The following is an 8,912-nucleotide window of genomic DNA, read 5'->3' on the forward strand; positions in this document are numbered from 1 at the left end:
ATCAACTGACAAAAAATTGTAATAGTGAAAACCCTATCTGTAACTTTAATTCACATAATAAACATTTTTGCGTTCTTTCATCCCATGAGAAGCCACCTGCAACCTCTAAAACCCTCTCTAAATGGTAAGAGGTCCATGCTGAACAGATGTGGGAAGGGGAGGGCTACTGGATCCATGCCCAATTATCCCCTCCTTTGCAGCTCACCACTTCCCTTCCCAATCGCTCAGGAGTTCCTTGATCCTCTATTAAGACTATTAGGGGAAACACATAGCTGCAGTGGGAAGGAGGAGATGCAAAACTTTCATTCCATTGACTTCCTTAAGTTATTTAGGAACCAAGGCAGTATATAGAGGAAGCAATAAGAACATAAAAATGAGAACAGCAGATAAAGTAGCCAAGAAACATATCCTAGATAAAAACAAAAACAGAGCGGAACAGGTCAGAGGTCACATGGTGTTTAAAAACAGCAGTGAAGGCATCATGCACACATGTGCCTAGGGAAATAGTGTCTTAATTTGATCACTACCGCAAAGACAGCCCTCTGTCTAGCTACCAACCTCCTACATCTCCTCCCACCCCCCCTAGCTTGTGGGGAGGGGATAACACAGTGAAAGCTCTGCCAAGTTTGATACAACTGCGACAGGGTATCAAGGATAAATTGTCTATAAATTGGCCTTCAAACGTTATAGAACAGGGAGGTCAAACACACAGTCCAAGGGCCACATGCAATCCTCAAGGCCTTTCTGGGCAGCCCTCAGCAACATCTGACACCCTTCTCACAACCCTCCTTCCCAAAGCTGAGTCAGTGAGGCACTGGGCTTTGGGAAGGAATGGGGGCTCAGACAGGGTCCTAGAGTCCTCCGGCCTCCTTCCAAAAACCTAGTTAGGGCTTTCTCAGATTTGGAAAAGAGATGGGAAGACTCTAGGACCCTGCCAGAGCCTCGCACCTCCTTCCCAAATCCCAGCACCTCACTTATCCAGCTTTGGGAAGGCTGCATGAGGGCTGCAGGGGGTGGACGTCAAATTTTGGCCTCGCTCCACCCCCCATGTGCAACAAGGGAGTGTGCAGTCTGTGGGTTGCATGTCAAAGTATTCTTGTGGCCCACTTGGTATGAAAAGTTGGATGACCCTGTATATTCATCCATGCCTAATTCGGCTATCAAGGAGCACCTTGTATAGGTTTTGAAGGTCAGTTTATAGACATTTTATTCCCATCTTTGAATAAGATGCACCGCTAGTGTTTCCCTCCTAACTTGACTGTTAAAAAAACAAAACAAAATGAAGAAGGGGGATAATTTAGGTTGGTTGCCTTCTCATTCCGCCTACCTACCCAGCTGGCTGGTCTTTGTCCATGCATTAACAGAAAAAACTAATAGTCACACTGTGTTACTGATAGATTTCAACACCATTTGTCAACTCAGATATGCTAACACAAAGCCATAAGCTCTGCCCTAGGAGTGACAATTTACAGAAGCCAAAGTATCATTCTACGATGAACTACTTTACTAAACAGCATTTCTTACTACAAACTTCAATCCTAAGAACACTTATTTGGAAGCAAGTCACACTGAATACAATGGATAAATATTCACAGATCAGGCTGTGCATAAACTTAGCAATGATGTATGTACACTACATAATTGTTTACTCATTTGTGTATTACATCAATCAAGTAACATATTCTTTGAATCAGTAGTCACATGACACAACAAGCACAGCTCCCTATAAAAGAGGTTTTTTTTATAAGAAACTGCTTACTGAAAGAATGAGCAAGAGATCCTGATAAAACATTGTTCTTAACCTGAATAAATTTCAATAAATCTAATTTCAAAGATACAAATGTTATCAACAAGAAATCTTGTTTATCTTGAACAAAGCAGTGTAAAAAATAGTAAGGCTGCAATCCCATGCATACTTATTTTGAAGTAACTCATTGAAATGGACTTATTTGAGTGAACATGCATAGGATCAAGCTACACTTCTACACAATGCATAAAAATATAGTCTTAAATGAGGAATTGAATATAAGCCATGGAAAAGTGCAAAGTCATACTTAAGTGCATCAGTAATACAATAGCTTCCACACATGACATAGAGTGGTACCTCGGGTTACAAACGCTAACCTGGAAGTAGTTGCTCCAGGTTGCAAACTTTGCCCCAGGGTGAGAATGGAAATCGTGTAGTGGTGGTACAGTGGCAGCAGAAGGCCCCATTAGCGAAACTGCACCTCAGGTTAAGGATGGTTTCGGGTTAAGAACAGACCTCCGGAACGAATTAAGTTCATAACCCAAGGTACCACTGTAAAAGGTAAAGAACCCCTGGACCCCCTGGATGGTTAAGTCCAGTCAAAGGCGACTATGGGGTGTGGTGCTCATCTCATTTCAGACTGAAGGAACCGGCCTTTGTCCACAGACAGCTTTCCGGGTCATGTGGCCAGCATGACAAAACTGCTTCTGGTGCAACAGAACACCGCAACAGAATCCAGAGCGCACAGAAATGCCGTTTGCCTTCCCGCCAGAGCAGTACCTATTTATCTACTTCCACTGGTATGCTTTAGAACTGCTATGTTGGCAGAAGCTGGGACAGAGCAACAGAAGCTCACCCCATCATGCGGATTTGAACTGCTGACCTTCTGATCAGCAAGCCCAAGAGGCTCTGTGGTTTAGACCACAGCGCCACCCGCGTCCTACCATGACATACTATACATTAGAAACATTTGATATTCAGACCATGATACTGTTAGAAGAGAATGATACAGAAAAGTTATTATAAAAACTTACAACTTTGATGTGGCACATAGAAATAAGAAAGGAAGAGCAATCCAACCCCTGATCATGCCATGTCTGTAGTCGTCCTTTTTAAAAAAGTTTTTATTCAGGTTTTTTTGTGAGTCAGCCTCTCATCCTTACCAGACTTTCCCTTCCATCTGTTGAATGAGTGGGTGGGTGGCCTACTGGCAGAGCCCAGCGGGACCCCCCACAAAAAAGGCTCTTTCTGAGAGCAAGGGAAAACCAACATGTAATCTGCTCGATCCCAAACCAATCTCACTGCAACCACACAATGGCATCTGATCTGATCTGGACACAACTGTCCTGCCCCCCTTTCCACAATGGGCCACTCCATCAGCAATAGGAACTTAGATTGCACCCCAAGACACTACAATGTGGTCAGTATTAACAAGCATAATTAAAAATAAAGGAAATAAAAGAAAATGAAAATAAAGAAATAAAAAGGTTGAAGTAAAAAGCTACTACAGGACTTTATACATTTTTAAAAGCATTGACTCAATTTTTGCTAAATTCCAAAATATAAAATTTAGATCAGTGGCCAGGCATATCCAACAACTGTGGCTCCCCTAAAAAAAGCTCAACATTTTACCTCCACCCTGAAAAAACTCAACAACTTTGACCCGAACCCCCAAAAAGGGGGTAGATCACTGCCAGTTTTTAACTCTGAGTAGATCACAGTCTCTTGGGAGTTGGCCACCCCTGGCCTAGGGTATCTCTGAAACAGGAATCCAATCTAAAATTGACTTACTAAGGTTCTGCTTGAGGAGGAGCACACATCAAATCCCAAAGGTTGCATAATTCAAGCCTACTACAAACACTTTTCTAATTAAGACACCTAATCTTAATTACCTCTTCACTGACAGTAAGCAACATACAATGCAGTAGGACTTACTTCTGAGTAGACATAGGATTGGGGGGGGGGACCTAAGCCGTGAGCCAGAGTCCTTGTTTCAAATCCAGCCACTTGACTTAAAGTTACTATTTGTCAGCAGTGATATGGAGACAACAATTCTACCAACCTTAAAAGATTGTTGTAAAGATCAATAATGTACATTGAGCATTAAAGCACTATGTATCTATTCAAAAAAATATACATATTAGATATAATTAATGTTATAAGCAACTACAGATATTTAGCATTTAAATTTGCTTTTTCCAAGTACTAATTTTGAGACTTTATTGAAAGTCTAACAATTATACACTTTGCCACTGAAATTCTGTTCATTTTTATTCAGAAGTGAGTGTCATTAAGTTCAAAGGTTTAGTCCCTACCCCAGGTAAGTATGCAACCTATGGCTGTTTTGAGCTAACTTCATCCAAAACAGCATTCTGTGGGAGGGGGCAGCGGGGAGAGGCAGAGAAGACACAAAAACTCACATAACTTTTTATTCACAAAAGAATGCAATTATTATATGAATTGTATTCTTTTAAAAAGTCATTTCATCACATAAGCTAAGGCAAGGAAAAGAGCTCCTAAACTAAGCCCTCACCAAAAAGGAAAGAGAAAGCAGAAGAGATAGTAATGTGTGTGTGTGTGTGTGCACGCGCGCTTTTGTGTAAATGTTGCCCAAATTTCACCTTATACCAATGAGTTTATATAACAATTGTTGATTTCATTCTAAGTGCCTCGTATAGAAACAATCTTTAAAAACTGCCAGCAGCTACAATATGTATGTACAGGTAGAAAAAGCAGGCCAGGGGTTTGAACCTTCCCAATAGGAGGTAGAAGACATGGGCAACTGAAAATTAAACATTTCATTCAATCCTGATCTTTCAAAGCTTCAAATTTAACTTGCAATAGGGCCGTTGAGTAATTAAAGGGCTGTTTTTATTTATTTTTAGTACACTGTCTGATTTTAATGATTAAAACTATAATTACAGTATTTCAGTCATGGATGTATACATTGAGTATGTTTAACAAATACAATGCTTTATCCTTGACCAAATAAATAGAATTATGTTTTTGAAAATTTCAAACACATTGCCCTATATAAGCAATATCCTGCATTATTATAAAGCCCAAGAAATAGCTTCAGACAAATTATTTTTTAAAATTTCTAACGAAGAACACAGATTACTCAATTGTACTGTACTTTCAATTCTACTGGGTATGTTACTTGACCACAATGTGATGGACATTGAGGCTGCACTACAGAGCAAAGACAAGCAATGGCACCATAAGGGGAATCCCTGAGCCTATCTTACAGAGGAGAATTTTTAACGGAGCTTCATCAGGATTTTGCCTTTACATTCAGCTTCCATCGAAGGCTGCATATACCATTCTCTTCACAGCAATCTTTGGCACCTTTACTTAAAAAAAAAAAATCTATCACAAAAGATGTGCGGGGAGGGGAGGGGGGTGTACTGAAGCCAACCTGTGATTTGTAAGAATTAACATTCCCCCACATCTGTGCCTATTCAAATACAAATCCCCACAGGGAACCAAGGGAAAGGTGCACAAAACCTTTTATGTCAAGCATCCAGAGGTAAAGCATGGCATAGAATGGGTCTTTCAGCCCAAATTGCAATTTTTACTAACAGGACAGGGAAGGAAAAGCCACAGCACAGAACATGAGTCTGCAGCGCAATTGCATACACAATATTGCTCACACCTAACTCATTGGAGGAGAAGAGATGGGGGGGGGGGTAGAGAGAGAGAGAGGGAGAGAGAGAAGAAAGCCACATGTATGACATACCAGAAGAATAAAAATAGAAAGGGAGAAGCAGCGAAGGAGGAAAAGCTGCCTGGGCTGGCTCTTCTTGCCTTCATCTCAAAGCACCACGAGAATACCAAGCACATAAAAGCAGCCCGGCAAGATGGATCATGCCGAGGTCTCCAACGCCACCATCACTCCCAGTACAACATATTAATGGATGCAGGGTCTTGCTGCTCCTGCTGGAGATAGAGGCGGTGGCAGGTGCACTTGTGGTGGCAGGGAAAAACCCCCCAACAACAACCACCAGAATACCCCCCTCCTTTAAAAAAAAAAGAAGAAGAAGAAGAAGAAGAAGAAGAAGAAGAAGAAGAAGAAGAAGAAGAAGAAGAAGCCCTGTGGGGAAATGGATGGGGTGAGGGAGATGCCCAATGGGACTCGCGCTTCGGGTGGGGAATGGGAAGAGCAGCCACGGCTGGCGGAAGGAAATCTGGAGGTGGTAGGGTGGGGGGGGGGAGAGAGAGAGAGAAAAGAGAGGCGAGGAAGTAGGCGGCATCTGTGGCAACTACGGCGTGTGTGCTGGGTGGTGGGCGGCTGAGGGCTGTGGGTGGGATTTGAAAAAAGGGGGGGCGGTTATGGGAAGGGGGAGGAGGAGAGGGAGGGAGGCTGAAGGGAAACTGCAATGTGGGCGACAGGTGGGGCAGGTAAACGCCTTCACACCCGAGTGCCCGCGGCTTACCGGGCCTCGCATCCCCCGCCGCTCCGTCCCTCAGCGCTGCTGCTGCTGCTTCTCCTGCTGCTGCTGCCGCTATCGCCTCCACTGCCTGCCTGGGGCCGCCCGCGTGAAAAAAGAAAAGAAAAGAAAAATCCCTCCCCGCACTTGCCTCACGCCTTCCTCTCTCTGCCCCGCAGCTCGCTCGCTTCGTTCTCAGCCAAACCCGCTACCCGCTTGCAAGGCTTGGAGGGAGGTGTTTACCGACACGGGCCTTCCCTCCTCCTCCCCTTGCCTACCGCCCGCGCTCTCGTTTGGTCCACTGACACTCACCCCCGCCAATGGGAAAGGAGAACGGGCCGGAGGAAGCCACGCCCTTAGCCCCACGGGAACCAATGGGGCTAAGCGCCCGCCTCCTCTCCCCCCCCCCCCACACACACACCGCGCTCGCTTTGCGCCACGATGGGCTGGAGATGGGCGGGGGCCTCCTCGGCCTTCGCCGCCGTGACTCCACCCCCACGCCCGCCTTTTCCTCGCGGCTTGGCCCCGCCCATCGCACGCCCAGGCTCGGTTGGCTTTACAGTTCCCGAGCAACCACAGGGGCCGTGATGGAGATGGAGGCGGCGGCGGCGGCTAATGCTGCTGCTTTTACCTCTGCTGCCGCCGCCGCTGCCTGGCAGCTGGAGTCGGGAGAGGGAGAAATGGAGGGGGGAGGGGGGATGGTAGCAGGAGAGTCGTGACTGGGAAGTAGCAGCTGCCGCCGCCAAGGAGAGAGGAAAGGGTGGGGAGAGGGGCAGGGAGGAGGGCTGGGTGCTCGTGAGGGAGGCATAAGCAGCTGGTGCTGTCATGACTAAGCAGCGTATGTGACACAGGCAGAAACAGGTGGGGGCTCAAAACAGGCAGGGGAGAAGAATATATATATATAATCTTGTTCGTCGCTCCCTAGCCCGGATTTCCCTCAGGGTGGATGCTTTTTCGTCCCCCTCCCCACTCCATTTTATGACTACTGTTGCATGTGCCAGGGAGGTACACACCGGAACAGGGGGAGGCGGGAGGCGCCAAGGATGCAACGTGCAGGAAACCGCTAAGCATGTTTGCAGTGTAGGTCAGTACAGGCTTTCCTCCTTAATACAGTACACCCCTTCTTGCTGGATTCCCCCCCCCCCCAGCTCGAAAACAGGGCTGTGTACACATTCCTGGCTTAAAATGCAGCTAGGTCATTCTTGCGCGCCCCCCCCCCCCATTTGGATCGAAGCTGGTGGGTGAGTGTGCAGTATTACTTCGTAAGAAACGACAGGATAGGTAAAGTGTCAGTATGGATTGTGGCAAACCGTGGTGTGTGCATCACTTCCCAAACCGGTGGTGGGAGGAGCAGCATGCTGGATGGAAATGTGTACAAAGCCCTAGTACCAGATACCGGTACACTGAATTGTAAACCCATTAACTAGGAAGTTTAGTCATGTTGAATTCATAAGTAGTGGAAATTAATTTTGGGTCAGGATACTTAGGGTTCCAGTCATTAACTCCTCTATTTATTGTAATAGGTGTTTTGTTACTTACTTCAACTGAAGCAAGATTGATCCTCCAGGCTGTAATCCTCAAAACATTTCTTTGGAAGCAACTCCTGTTCAACACAGTACTCTGAAAAAGTCTGAAATCTCCTTACTTGAAAGCAGCTATCAGTGAAATCATGTTCAAAGCAATGTGCTTAGCATCCAGTGATAGCCTCCTTTATTCAAGTAGTTTGTGGGTTAGACATCCAAAATGTTCAGATAATTGGAATATTAGATTGTGAGAATTATAAGGGCACATGCTGGATTTGTGGTGTATTCTGGATACAATGCATGAGCTATAGTTCTCCCCCAAGTTATATAACTAGAACATTTACCTCACCATCACCAGTAAAATAAACTATACAATTCATATATATCCAGAGGACTCACATAATACATGATCATATCAGTTTAAGTCTGCATGTGTCTGAATGCTTCATTATGTGACTGTTAGTTCTACAGAAGTTGCTGAAAGGCAGCTTTTGCCAAGCTTGCATTCTCCAGATGTTTGGGGCTACAACTTCCACCAGCCTGGTTGAAGTTGCAGTTAAAACATCTGGAGAGCACCAGCTTGTCAAATACAATTGTAAGAGCATATAGAGAGCAGGGGTGAAACTTAAGTTGTTGTTGTTATTATTATTTGCTTATATTGCACATATATACATTCAAATAGAGATACACACACTTAAAAGAAAATAGGGAAATACAAAAGTATAATAAGATCTAAAAAAATAAAAACAGAAAAAATAAAGATAGAAGCACCGAAAGAGAAAAAAGAACAAAGAATATACATATATGCATTTCATTAATTCATTTAAATCTTAAACAAAATAAAAAAGAAAACAAAAAGGAGAGGAAAGACACGAATAGCTACACAATTCATTCTTAAACTAACATATCAAATGAAAAAAGAAACACACTAATTGTGGACTTCTGCCAACTTCACTACAGTTCATTATTTCTAATTAAAGTCTATCTACCTATATTTCAGTAAATCCCTCATCTTGGTATCGGGGAGCTTTTTCCTTTGCGGGGTTATTCTAAACACAGCCAGATCTTGGCCGTTGAGCCTTGGTTCAACAAATAGTTATTTAGGTAATCCCATTCTTTTTTGACTATCTTAGTAGACTTGTATCTTATTTTATCTGTCAGCTTCGCAAGTGCCAAGTACTCGAACAGTTTACCCAACCATTCTTCATATAG

The 8,912-nt window shown here is 44.1% G+C and overlaps 1 protein-coding gene across 3 annotated transcripts in view; it reads right to left on the reverse strand.

Annotated features, from left to right (window-relative positions):
- CDKL5 (cyclin dependent kinase like 5) overlaps positions 1–6,270 on the reverse strand; it is a 59,698-nt gene extending 53,428 nt beyond the window's left edge. For 2 of the 3 annotated variants that reach the window (XM_033147330.1, XM_033147329.1), the window contains exon 1: positions 6,184–6,268. The gene's annotated coding sequence lies outside the window, so the exon portion shown is untranslated. Of the gene's footprint in view, positions 1–6,183 lie in introns of all 3 variants that reach the window. The other variant, XR_004426487.1, reaches the window with a different exon arrangement.
- Between the last annotated feature and the right edge of the window lie 2,642 nt (positions 6,271–8,912).

Source organism: Lacerta agilis, chromosome 4, assembly GCF_009819535.1.
Source record: "Lacerta agilis isolate rLacAgi1 chromosome 4, rLacAgi1.pri, whole genome shotgun sequence".
Taxonomy (NCBI): domain Eukaryota; kingdom Metazoa; phylum Chordata; class Lepidosauria; order Squamata; family Lacertidae; genus Lacerta; species Lacerta agilis.